The sequence below is a fragment of the Vigna umbellata genome, chromosome 1 (genome assembly GCF_029865625.1).
Source record: "Vigna umbellata cultivar VRB3 chromosome 1, Vumbellata_1.0, whole genome shotgun sequence".
NCBI lineage: Eukaryota > Viridiplantae > Streptophyta > Magnoliopsida > Fabales > Fabaceae > Vigna > Vigna umbellata.
Window position 1 is genome coordinate 32,983,122 of NC_142165.1, and position 14,034 is coordinate 32,997,155.

Genomic DNA, 14,034 nt, shown 5'->3' on the forward strand with positions numbered 1-14,034 from the left:
TTGTTTCTGTTTTGGTATTCTTCTCTGCTGGTTTATTTCATTTTGCTTGAGTACAAGTGCTGGATAAGTTGTATATCTACCAATAAAGGCAATAAAGACTTGATATAGCCTTGGTGATACAAGCTGAAGCACCAAAGAAGCAATATTTCAGTTTAATTCTGCTGTAGAATTTTATTCTCGTTTAAAATCATTAAATCTGCTCTAGTTCTTTTTCATTGAGTTTGAAGCTTCAACATTGTTTAGTGTTGTTGAATGATACTGAAAGTGTAGCAAACCATTATAAGCAAGGAAATGCAATTTGCATAGCTTGGTTGTACATAAACACTAGCATTTTGTTGTTCAAGTTTTATTCTAGCTTTTCACCGTGCTATCATTCTTTGTTTGGTCCATTCTGAGTTTAATAATACTAAGCACTTTAATTCTAGCTTAGTTCTGTGCATTTACACTTTCTAGAGTAATTTTCTTTGTTGTCCATCCTTGAATCCCTAGAAAACCAAATTTGGGTGGTTTGTTGATGTATTTTACTACATAAATTGGTTATAGCATGGGTGATTTTCGGAATTTGTTGTTTCTGTGCTTTTGGAAAGCTTGAGCAAGTCTAAATTGATGATAGAAATTTGCTCATACTGTTCATTTGGTCAAAATTTAGCCTATATGCAGATTTACATTTTGAACCAACATCTTTTGAATTAAAATGGAAGCGAACCAGTGATTTTGAGTTGTAATCAGTTTCTGAGTTGTTTAAGAGTTTGAACATGCTTAAAATCATCAAACAAAGTTGTTTGGTCATTCACATGAGCTGTTGAATCACTTCCACTCGTTTTTGGGTTCAAAACCACCATTTTAGTCTGCTTTTTTTGGTGCAGAATACACTTTCAGCCACTGTTTTGGTATTTTTGTGCAAATTCATTTCTGGATTGTGGAACAAGCTGGTTCAATGTTTGAAAATGAAAATGAATGAACAAAATAAGTAAAATCCAGTAATATAAAGCATATAGAACCTTGCAATCCAGACTAGGAGCTCAAAAAAACTCAAAAACTCATCGGAAATGTCATTGGGGCATTTTCACGAACACTTTGGTAAAATATCAAACAGTTTGGTCTGGATGAGTTTGTGATCTGCTATTTTCGTTTTATTGCTTTCTTCATTTGTTCTAGTGCCATTATTAGGTTCCTTTTGAGTGCTTGCTATTATTTCATCACTGTTTCCATTTCATTTCAGACAATAAGAGCACACAGATTCTTGCTCGTCAAGCAATCACCAAAGATGAACACCATAGTCTTCTTGATGAACTCTTGGAGCTTTCACACTTTCTACAAGAGATTACTAATCTGAAAGAAATCAATCAAATCATTAGAATAAAAAAAGTTCTTGCAGAAATCAAATTCGCGTCAATTTATAGTAATTTGCAAATCTGACACATTTTAATCGACTTTGCTACTAATTCAGTCGAATATAACAAAACAGGTCTAACAGTTAGCAACAATTAATGCAGTTAATTGAATGGAAAATTAATGCAGTCGAATCACAATAAATGTTTGGTCAACATATTTAAAAATATAGTCGTTGTAACATTTAACTCAAGCATTAACAGAATTTCAAAACTATAACAAACTTAGTCGAATGCAGGTTGCATGTAATCGACTATGTAACACAGTTAAACAAAGTTTTGAAAAACTTTCTCTTCAAAAATTCTCACAGCACACTTTGAAAAAGTTTGTGCAAAGCCACGAGTTTTAATCGACTTGCTTCATAATGAAGTCGACTTAAAAATGTTGTTTTGCCACATATTATAAGTTCAACAAAAGTGCATGTGATTTTCCTTTTCTCAAATATATGTCATGCATTCACAGATAAACTCTCATGTAAAACACAATGAAATACAGTAATGAGATAATCACTACAAACATGTTCTCAAATAATCATAAACATGAAACTTATGAACATGTAACACATAAACACATGTGTTATTAATAATGTGTTGTCATCATCAAAAACCAGAAGCTCTGAGATTGTAAGGTTTAGCTAAACTAGTGCTCTCCCTATCAACAATCTCAACAATCAGAATTTCAGGATGAATGTCGTGGATTTCACTGTCCATATTCATACTTTACCACCACTTTGATAACCAATCATTGAGACATTCCTCCTTGGAATTCTCTTTCATACCAGTTGAAACATAATCCTTTATTCATACATAGCATGTTCATATAACAGAATTTAAACAACTTATCAAACAACAAAGGAAACCACATGCAAGACCAAACACGATGTGTACGTTGGAGACCGAACGGTTTCTCACTACCCCAAAGAACAGGACCGAACGGTCTATAATAGGTAAGGCTAAAGAAATGGCCGAACACTATTAAGGATCTAACTCTAATGTAAAGCCGAATACAGTTAAATACTAATGTAAGGACGAATACTACTGTGAGACCGAACACTATAATAACCAAATCACTAGAGCTAAACCTAACGCCTATAACGTAGACCGAACACTTTAGAGCTTAGATCGAACACTAAAACATGATCGAAAGATCATTAACAGATAAGGTCCATAAGAGGCCAAATGTAGTTAAGACCGAACACCAATACAAACCGTGTATTAGTGTGAGACCGAGAACTTAGACTATACCAGATACTTTATCTAGGCCGAACACTAGGTCAAGACCGAAAACTATAACTTGATCGAACACTATATTCAATCGAATGCTAATACAATACCGAGCATTACTAAGACTGAATGCTAGTACAAAACCGAACATTACTAAGACTGAATGCTAGTACAAAACCGAGCATTACTAAGACCGAACGCTAGTACAAGACCGAGCATTGCTAAGACCGAACGCTAGTAAAAGACCGAGCATTACTAAGACCGAACGCTAGTACAAGACCGATCATTACTAAGACCAAACTATCATGAACTAGGAAGACTCTAAAGAGACCGCATCCAGTTAATGACCGAACACTTGAATATGACTGAGCGGTCAACAGCGCATGCTCAACTTTCTGCATAATTCTGTAGAACTTTTGCAGAATCATGAACACGCTAGACTTTATTCAAACTAAACATTTTTCCCAATTTCTAATCCTCAAAACATGAATCATATACCCATCTACAGCAATCCAATGGTACCTAAATGTTTCTAACATCATTTCAAAGAATCCAAAACCAGAATTCACTCCATATTCTGCATAATCCACAACTCAATGACCACATCATTTAACATCCCACACAAACAATGCTGAACACACAAATATTCAATTTCACACACATGAAAACCATCAAACAACATTTTCATACATCATCAACCAATCAATTAAATTAACTAGCTTCCCTTACCTCTTAACCGAACCGAACGACTTCTACCCTTCCAGAAATTTGCTCACACGTCCAGAAAATTCTAAGAACACCTATAGCTTACCGATTTGTAACCAAATTACCAAAAATGAAGTTAGAAAGAGGAAGAGAAGGCTTATGAACACATGCAAACAACATGGCTTACTTGCATGTGCCAGAAATTTTAGAAATTCACAAGAATTAAAGGAACGAAACTTACTAACTCTAAACACTAAACCGATCGGTGGAATGGAAAGATCTTGACACCAGGATGTCTTAGGTTTAGTCTGATTGTTGAATAGATGAAGTGAGATTGAAGGAATCTAGAGAGAAGGAGGAGAAAAGAAGAGAGTAGAAGTTTTTGGAGAGACATAGTTGTATTCAGAGAATGGGACGAGACTTTTGAAACTTTCATTTATATATCACTCTTATTTTAATCTAAACCGCTCGGTCCCATCCTTTGCTTACACCTGTCTGCTCCAAACTTCTTTAAACCTATTGGCTCTTACAGGTGATTAGGCTAAAAGGGATTAAACTGTAAGCATTCTCACATTAGAGTCTGAGGAGTCTAGTCTTTTAATTGTGCTTAATTGTTTGTGTTTGTTTTTGAGTCATGTAATTTGTTTCTAAAGCTGCCTTTAGTTTAAGGGGTAAATAGTTAGTAACATAAGACATTTTTAGCAAGGAAAGATTTGGTACTTAAGCAGTCTTTATGACTCACCTCTCTTACTTGGGACATGTCTAAGTGGAAGCTTTTAACCCTTTAGATTAAGAAAATTCTTAAAAACAAAGATGTCTTGTTATAGGTCGTCTAGGTCATCTAGGATAGAAAATTGTGATGAGATGTTTAATCAAGCTAGGAATCTTCCATTCTTTGGTAAAGACATAGGTGCATTAACATACCTAGCTTGGGAAAAAGAAATTAATAAAATAAATCCTTGGTTTTATAGAGAGAGTGAATCTTATGTCTTTAGCATATATCTCTCTAGGTTAGAAGAGCATGCAAGTGAGTGGTGGGATAATAGACAATATCATGTTAGAAAAGGTAGAAAGTCCTTCATTCGTGATTGGCATGAATTAAAAGCTTGCATGAGAAGAAAGTTTGTGCCTTCAATCATTAAAAGAAACCTAGAACTAATTAGAGATTGAATTGAAGATGGAAAATTATTTCTTGAGAGTTTAAATGATCATGGTTTCCTTCATAGAGAACTAGAATTTGGGGCAAGACTTAAAGAACTCAAGGATAAAAAAAGAGAAAGAGAGATTGAGAGAAAAGAAGAGAAAGAAATAGAGAGGAAGGAACAAGAAAAGAATGAGAGAGAAGAAAATGAGAGAAGAGAAGAAAAGAGGAGAAGAGAAGAAGAAAAGAAGAAAAGAAGAGAGAATCGCAAGAAAGGAAAAATAGAGAGGAGCAATTGCTACTGACAGCAATTCCTATGGAACCTAAAAGGGAAGGTTTTTCATTGGCTTAAATGCTTACTTGGTCCCCATGTTAAGTGGTAATTTTAATTTAGTACCCAGTTTTAAAAGTACATACATTGGGTCCCAAGGTTGTAAAAATTGTATGAATGAAGCCCTATCCGTTAAGTTGGTAGTAACGACGTTAACTCTGTGCTAACATGGTTGCACGTTTTCTCTCTCCTTTGCTGTTTCTGCCATCTTTTTCTCTCTCTTTTCTCTTCCTCTCAACTTAATTAAAAGGAGAAAGTGAATATAATATAATAATGTCCAGTGTAGGCAGTAGCAGCACTGATAAAGATAAGTCCATCAACGAGGAAAATCCATCACTACCTGTGAATCCTATTACGGTCGAACATGATACCGAATTTCGAAACCACTTGAATATTTTTGAAATTACTATATATAAATATACCAAGAGAAACATAAACCTATGGAGTGTTATGGTCGAAGAGGTTAGGCGGTGATGGAAGATGGGGAAACTAAGGATGTTGGCATTTTCCTTCACTACCATTACTAAATTTCTCATTCTACTGTTATTGTGTGCATGCTTCTTATCATGCGCCCATTGTGGCTCTTTCACCGAGATCCAAGCCTTGACGTCGTTCAAGCTCAACCTTCACGACCCTCTCGGTGCGCTTAACGATTGGGACCCATCAATGTCGTTAGCTCCTTACGACTGGCGCGGGGTTTCTTGCAAGAACGAGCGAGTCACCGAGTTACGTCTGCCATGCCTTCAACTCAGTGGCCTAGTTGGTGACCGCATTTCAGACTTACACATGCTTTGAAGGTTGAGCCTTTGCTCCAACTCCTTCAACGAAACAATTCCCTAATCCCTCTCGAAATGCACGCTCCTACGCGCCTTGTTCTACAGTACAACGACCTCTTCGGCCAACTCTTACCGGAAATTGGAAACCTTGTCACTCTACAGATTCTAAATGTTGCTAGCAACAACTTCTCTGGTGAAATAGCCTCCGAACTTCCCCTGCATCTCAAGTTCGTTGACCTCTTCGCCAACGCCTTCTCTGGCCAGATTCCAACCACCAGTGTCGGTCTTTCCGAGCTTCAGCTTATCAACCTCTCCTACAACAAGTTCTCGGGCCAGATTCCTGCGCGCATTGGAGAACTTCAGAATCTGCAATAGCTTTGGCTCGATCACAATGTTCTCGGTGGAACCTTTCCTTCATGTATCTTCTTTCTTGGTTGTATAACGTGTAATTCAAATATTATTTTTTATTTCAGAAAGGCTCATTGCTAACATAGAATACCCACGATCTGATACTGATAAAATGATGTAAAACGATCTGATTCTGAAAATTACCGCTTAACATGGGACGAAGTAAGCATCTAAAAGAATAAGGTCACTCCATGATGGCCATGCTCCCAAGACTGTGTGGAGCTTCTTCATAAGGTGATTGCCAGATTTAGGGACAAATCTTTTTTTTAAGAGAGAGGGTATGATGCAATCCTACCTCACATACCTTCCTTGTGTTCTCCTTTTGTATTTTTACATTTCATTGTATATGTATCTTATCTTGCAAGGAGCATGGGTTACTATAAATACCCAACTCCTCTCTTGTAATTTTCACTTTTGAGATTAATGAGAATTGAATTTTCTGAAATAAAAAATTATTTTCTCTTGAAAGTCAGGCTAGAGAGTCCAAGAGACCTTCTCTAGCCACCTTCCAAGCACACTCTCTACCTTTCATTTTCCATTCCAGGGTGCTTCTCTCTCATCAAACAGCATCGCCACTGCACCAATCCGCTTCAGACTTGTCAATACCAAATTTCGTCCGGGTCGTTTTTTGGCTTTACTATAGTCTATTATATTATTACTCATTTTTATTTCTTATTTTTATCTTTTATTTTCGTTTCTTATCTTTTATTTATTTATTTATTGTTATTTATTTATTTCTTTTCTCATTATTTTTTAGTATTATTATTATTATTTTTGTATTATCCTAGTTTTATTTACATATATTATCTTAATTTTCTCCATATATATGTGTGTATATATATATATATATATATATATATATATATATATATATATATATATATATATATATATATATATATATATATATTTTACATTTTTATTATTTTATTTTTTATTTTTATTTTATTTTCATCTTTAGTTTTACCTATTTCAAGTTTATTTTGCTTAATATAATTAATACGGTAAAAAAAAAAGAAGAAAAGAAGAAAAAATACGAGAAAAGAGAGAATGTTTTCGGGTTGGGGGACAAGAAAAAAAGAGCAGGGTGTGTGCTGGAGGGGGAGAGGCAGAAACGGTTTTCTGCAGAGGGCGAGTGTTGGCAGATGCGTTAGGGGCTACGAAATTGGTACAAGTAATTTGGCGTATACGGAGTGGGAGAAAGAACAAAGCAGAGAAAAGAAGGAGTGCCTTCATCTGTGTGGATCCATTGCTGAGAGAGATCATTCAGAAGAAAAAAGAAGAGAGTGCAAGGGTTGGAAGAGCGGAGGAAAGGTGGAAGCAAGTCCACAGTAGAGAAAGGAGGGGCTACTCGTTCATTGAAGGTAAGTATCTTAGCTGCATCCTTAGCCATTACTAATGTATGAATTTTCGGTTATTTGTTTCATTCACTGTTTGATTCACTTCCACCCAATATCACCCCTTATTCACGCTCGTCTCACCTTAATGCGAGTTGGGACGCTCCATTGTCTTCCTTCGATTTCTGACCGAATAGACTGCTACTCGTAGAGCTTTTGCTCAAGCTTCTATTTACATCTGCATTGTCAACAAATGCAGACTTCACTTTCTTCATTCTCTCCCATCATCTTTAATCCATGCACTTCGAGCCTTTGCTCTCCCTCGCCACTCATTCATCCCCAACTCCAACACCATAAACATGGCTTTGCTGTATCCCTTCACCTGAAAAGCAGATAATCAATTACAGCAACCACAAACTAAGTCGGACCATGAAACTGTGCCTCTGTCCATCTCCAACCATCAAATGAATCAATGGAATGGTTACTCACCAGAAAATCATATAACAGAAAGAAAATAACATAACAGTGGTTTCATCTTCACTGACTCATCCCCTCCTCCCTCGTTCCCTCCATCACCATAGTCACATTCACCCTCACGGCTATCACCACACCCCATTCCCAACCAAAGAAACACAAAACATAGTATAGAGACACGCAAAGGTAGAAGACGGTGGTTCGGTGGTTTCAGGAAAATTCTTAAGGCACGGAGAAGTCGATGGTAGTTTGGGAGTGGTTTAGGTTGTTTCTTATAGGTTTGGTGTGGTTCTCGGTTGTTGGAGGCTGAGTTGCTTGGTAATGGGTGAATGTTGAAGGCGGAGAGGAGGGTCCGGTGGTTGAAGATGATGATGATGATGGTTGTCGTTGGACTCGAAGGAATCGAAGATGAAGGCGGAGGAAAACCCCTCCCTGGGTCATCGTTTCCGAAGCGAGAAGAGAGGGAGGGCGAAGGCGTTGCGGCCAACGGTGGCCACGGTGGGGCGAGGTCTCGCCAACGGCATCGAGACGAGGTGTCGCCAGTGGCGCGGTGGCCGGTTTCGGCTGAGTAGGTGGTGAGCCTGTGGAGAGAGTAAGAGACCTTGGGTCTCTGGAGAGTGTGTGAGCTGAGGGAGTGAGCTTACGGGAGAGTGTGGGATCTGAGTGGGTGAGGAATGGAAGGGGAATGCTGAACCCCTAGGGGATTCTAGGTTAGAACCCACCCGGGTGGGCCAAGCCCAGAAATAAACGCACGACCGGGAACCTTAAGCTTTTTTCGAACGCTCTTTATTCAGCCTCCTTTCCCAACGTCCGTTCGGCCACTTCTTGGACGAACCGTTTGGTGACCATCTCCCCAACGAACGCTCGTTATTCGGCCTCCTTTCCCAACGTCCGTTCGTCATCTCCCCAACGAGCGCTCGTCATTCAGCCTCCTTTCCCAACGTCCGTTCGTCCACTTTTTGGACGGACCGTTTGGTGACCATCTCCCCAACGAACACTCGTTATTCGGCCTCCTTTCCCAACGTCCGTTCGTCATCTCCCCAACGAGCGCTCGTCATTCAGCCTCCTTTCCCAACGTCCGTTCGTCCACTTCTTGGACGGACCGTTTGGTTACCAGCTCCCCAGCGAGCGCTCGTCATTCAGCCTCCTTTCCCAACATCCGGCAACCACTTCTTGGACGGGCCGTTTGGTGACCATCTCCCCAACGAACGCTCGTTATTCAGCCTCCTTTCCCAACGTCCATTCGGCCACATCTTGGACGGTCCGTTTGGTGACCATCTCCCCCAACGAACGCTCATTATTCAGCCTCCTTTCCCAACGTCCGTTCGGCCACTTCTTGGACAGACTGTTTGGTATCCATCTCCCCAACGAATGCTCGTTATTCTGAATCCTTTCCCAACGTCCGTTCGGCCACTTCTTGGACGGATCGTTTGGTGATCATCTCCCCAACGAACGCTCGTTATTCTGAATCCTTTCCCAACGTCCGTTCGGCCACTTCCACGGACTGCACGGTAGCCTGCGACGGACCGTTCGGCACCCCCTTTCTCATTTAGGCCCCCATTATTTGCTTTATTTTTATTTACTTATTTGTTTTTTATTTATTTCATTTATTTTGTTTATCTTATTTCATGTGTTTTTTTTATTTATTTTATTTTATTTTTTATTTATTTATTTTATTTTTATTTTATTTTTTATTTTTATTGTCTTATTTTATTTTATCTATTTATTCTAGATATCTACTTATCCTAAAATATATATTTAATAATACAATATTTATAGCTTAAATAAAAGAATTTACAAAAATACGTTTTAAAGGTTAAGCACACGTGAGACCGCTCGCGTCGTCCTTGTGCTAGAAACCTTCCCTTCTTCCTTATATAAAATTTACAAAAAATACGTTTTAAAGGTTAAGCACACGTGTGACCGCTCGCGTCGTCCTTGTGCTAAAAAGCTTTTCTTCTTTTTTTAAAATAAAATTACAAAAAAATACGTTTTGAGGGTTAAGCACACGTGTGATCGCTCGCATCGTCCTTGTGCTAAAAACCTTTTCTTCTTTCTTAAATAAATTTACAAAAATATGTTTTAAAGGTCAAACACTCGTGAGATCATCTGCATCGTCCTAGTGTTCGATACCTTTCTCTTCTATTTACATAAATTTAAATAATGGTATGAGTGCTCGTGTGACCGTCTGCGTCGGCCTAGTGCTCATTACCTTCTTTTCTCGAAAATATTAAAAAGCATAAAATCTTCAAGAAATTAAAAACATCTGCTTTTTCAAGCAATGAACAATCTTTTGAAAGCCAGAACTACGTGATCCTTGATTCTCCATCAAGAGTGGAGATACGTAGGAGCAAGGCTAGTGCTTGTCAGGTTCACTTCCCTAAAAATCCAAATTATTCATAATCATTTCCAAACAAATTTTCCCAAACATTTTTCTCAAGTAATTCTCCAAACAAATATTCTCAAACAGATTTTCAAAAAGAACTACGTAACCCTGATTTCTCATTTTGAATGAGAATACGTAGGAGCAAGGTCAATCCTTGTCGGGCCCAAAAAACTAAAAAAATATATTTTGTTTATTTAGAATTTTATTTTAGGGGATAGTTAAACATTTTGAAAACCACATCATATTCGTGCATTTAGTTAAAGGCGTTGTAGGGTGCTAACACCTTCCCTACGCGTAACCGACTCCCGAACCCAGAATATGGTTTTCGTGGACCGTGTCTTATCATTTTATGGTTTTTCCGTAGTTTTCCAGAATAAACTATGGTGGCGACTCCAAAATCTCTTTTCAAAACCCGTTCTTTTTTTGGATTGTCGTCCCGTCGCGATTCCGGTTGCGACAAGACTAGTGGTAGCCACTCTTCGATCTCTTATTTTCTCTCTGAGTTCCTTCTCAGATTTGCTTTGTTCTCTTTCGATTTCTCTCTTCCGTTTTGCCTAGGGTTTATGCGAAGGTTATCGCACTTCTATTTTCATAGTTCCTCTCTCGACCTTAAGTTTCCAATCAATTTCGCTGCGTTGTCTCATTGGGGAAGCTTCGAGGATTCGCGTTGCGCCTACAGTCCTCTTCTCGGACCCACTCTTCCATCACCCATATATCAGACTGAACATCATGTATACTCCCAAAACATGAATGAGGTTCAAATTTAGAAGCAATATCAACAACAAACTCATATTCATGTTCAGTGCATGGAAACGAAGCATTCATATGTGATAGCAACAATTATTCTTATCATGTAGAGAGTGACAATTAGAAACAACATGCTCATCATCAACATAATCAATTTGAGGTATGTTTACTTCTATTTCCCTGAAGATTGTTATAGTCTCCTTATCTTGTTCTTCCATCTTCTTACTTTGAATAGGAGACTGCAGCAGATCATACCTAGGGGTGGAAGATGAAGATGGTCCACGTGGCTTAAAAATTCTCCTCATAACTACCTCCTCCTCATGCTAAGAATGGAGATCAAAATCTTTATAAGTCTTCTCAAGTGCAAGAGTAGGGACATGGACATATGAAGGTGGGAAAGTAGGTGGCACAGTGAGTACATGACTCTGCTTCCCATCTCCTATGTTGACGGCACTAAAATCTTCTTGAATCTGAACAGTCTGAAATGGTAATAGCTCTGAATCTTGAGATTGCCCCTAATGAAGTTGAGTGGCCATCTCCCCCATCTGATTAGTCAAGCCTTAAATGGATGCTCTGGTCTCCTGTTGGAACTGAATGTTTTGCATGGTCATCTGCTTCAACAACTCCTCCAATGTAGGCTCAGAAGGTGAAGTAGAAGGTTGAGGAATTGTTTGGGCAGGCATATGTTGTTGCAACTGTTGTGGCTGATATTGCTGGACAGGTAGAATGGCCATACAAGAATTCTGAAATGGTGGTTCTTGATATTGATGTTGCTGCTATTGAGCATTATACCATCTCAGATAAAGGTCATCAGTTGTCCATTCTAGATTGTTGCTATACGAATCAAAATGATGTTGAGTAGGGGAGAATTCGTCCAAAAACATATGCTTAAGATCTTCCCAACTGGCGATGGACCCTGGAAGAATAGAATAAAGCTAGTCCTTTGCTACTCCCTGTAATGAATGCGAAAATGTCCATAAGAAGATGTGGTCATCCGGGACATGTGGAGGTTTCATTGTAGAGCAAATGATATGGAACTCCTCAAAATGCTTATGTGGACATTCACGTGCAAAATCATGAAACTTAGGCAGCAAATGAATCAGTGTAGTGTTGAGAACGCAATGAACATCATCCGCATTTGGTGAAACCGGTTCCCAAAGAGCACTTTCACGAGTTAGAGGATGTGCCATATTTTTCTCAACATAGAAATCAGCAGAATACATATGAGAATAAGAAGTAGAATTTGATACACAGATGCAATATGCCCAAAATATGGAGCAGTGGACGCAGAAGTAGAATCATAATCAAAGCCACATGTAGAAGGAGAATCATAATCAGAGGCAGAATAAGCACTATGCACGTAACCAATGTAGGTAGACATGTGGAAGGAGACTGCAATGAATTATGCAACTAAGGCTATTTAAATGCAAAGAATACAAATTCCTAGTATGCCTAACAAATCTACGAAAAATGCTATCAATATCAGGATTCACAGGGTGGTCATGGCCCAAGATTGCCCTTAGCCATACACTAAGTCAACTCTATCAGCAAAAGTCAACATAGTGAAAACATAAAGGGTTAAACATATGATGGAATCCTGCCTGATGTGTTTCTCAGTGTCCTCTTTTTGTAGTTTTCACATTTTATTGTGCACGTATTTTAGTTTGTAAGGAGCATGGGTTACTATAAATACCCAGTTCCTCTCTTGTATTGGCACTTTTGAGATTAATGAGAATTGAGTTTTCTGAATCAGAAACTATTCTCTCTTGAAAGTCATAGACTAGATAGTCCAAAGACTCCCTCTAGCCACCTTCCAAGCACCTCTCTCACTTTCATTTTCCAAATTTCACGATGCTTCTCTCCTCCACGCTACCTCTCCTTCGCTGCCACCTCGTTAGCGCATGCATCAGCTCCTCCATTCCACGTCATTGGCTTTTCCTCTCACGCACAGAAACGGCACTTCATTTCGCATTTGACCTCTCGCGCATCAGACACGCACATCCACATTCTCTCTCTCGTTTCTCCATCTCGCAGAACCAGATCTCATTCTTCCTCTCGAGGGTTCTTCACAGTAAGCCAGTTTTCTTCCTAGAATCTCCTTCTTCCTTCATTTCTTTGCTTCGTCTTAGCCATTACAAACCTTTCTATCGAACATCTTCATCCAAACTTAGGGTCCCTTCATCATTCTCACTTTGCCTTTCGATTTCACCGATTGTTTTTTCCTTTCTACCGTTTAATCCACTTTCCACCAAACAATCTAGGTTTTCCACCGTTTAAACCTTAGATCTTAGGATTTTCTGGAGTCTGTTCATAGTTTAGTTTTCCTTCGAGTCAATCTTCGATTTCGTGTTCCCGTCATCATTTTCATCATTCCGCTGCGTTCATCTCTGGTGGAAGCTTCGAAGGAGCTCACGACACGCACATTCGTCATCTCCTTGGACGTTCGACAATCAGTTGGTATCAGAGCTCAGGTTTCGTTCACGCTACAGAGGTAAGTTGTCTCGCGTTCTCTGTCTTCAATTTCTTTTTCTTTTTCCCGTTGTTTTCTCTTGATTCCGAGTTGAGTTGTTTCGATTCGGTCTTGTCTGATTCATAATTTTTTTGTCATTTGATTTTGTCTTGATTCTGAGTTTCTTTTTCGCGTTTCTGTTTCGCGTCTATGTTGCGCTTTCATCATTTACGTGTTGTTCATCATTTTCCTTTAATGTCTTGATTTGTTTTTTTGATTTAAGTTGTTGCGAATCTTGTTTGTGTTTCGTGTTTTGAATCTCTTCATATCTGTTTAGGTTTCCAAGTTGTGTTTCCTGTGCTTGAGTCATTATTTTTTAGTCTTATTATCATTTTAATTCGGTGCAAGTTTTTGTTTGAGTCTTTTATGTTTTGAAATTTATTTCTGTTTTTGTCAAAGTCATGTTAATTTGCTTATTTGTCTTTTAATTCAGTTGTAATATGTTCTTAAGGTTTTTGTTGCATGTTAGCTGTTTGATCAACATCAGCACCACCATATGAGCAATGACAAATTCATTAAGAGCTCGGGTGCTTAGTGTTTGACATGAGATGTAGCTTTGCATTGGTTCATAACACTTATTTGGTGCCTAATCTGTTTCTGGTTAT

At 38.5% G+C, this 14,034-nt stretch overlaps 1 pseudogene; it reads left to right on the forward strand.

Annotated features, from left to right (window-relative positions):
* The first annotated feature begins 5,272 nt into the window (after positions 1-5,272).
* On the forward strand, positions 5,273-6,057 carry LOC148205195 (MDIS1-interacting receptor like kinase 1-like; annotated as a pseudogene).
* Positions 6,058-14,034: the final 7,977 nt, after the last annotated feature.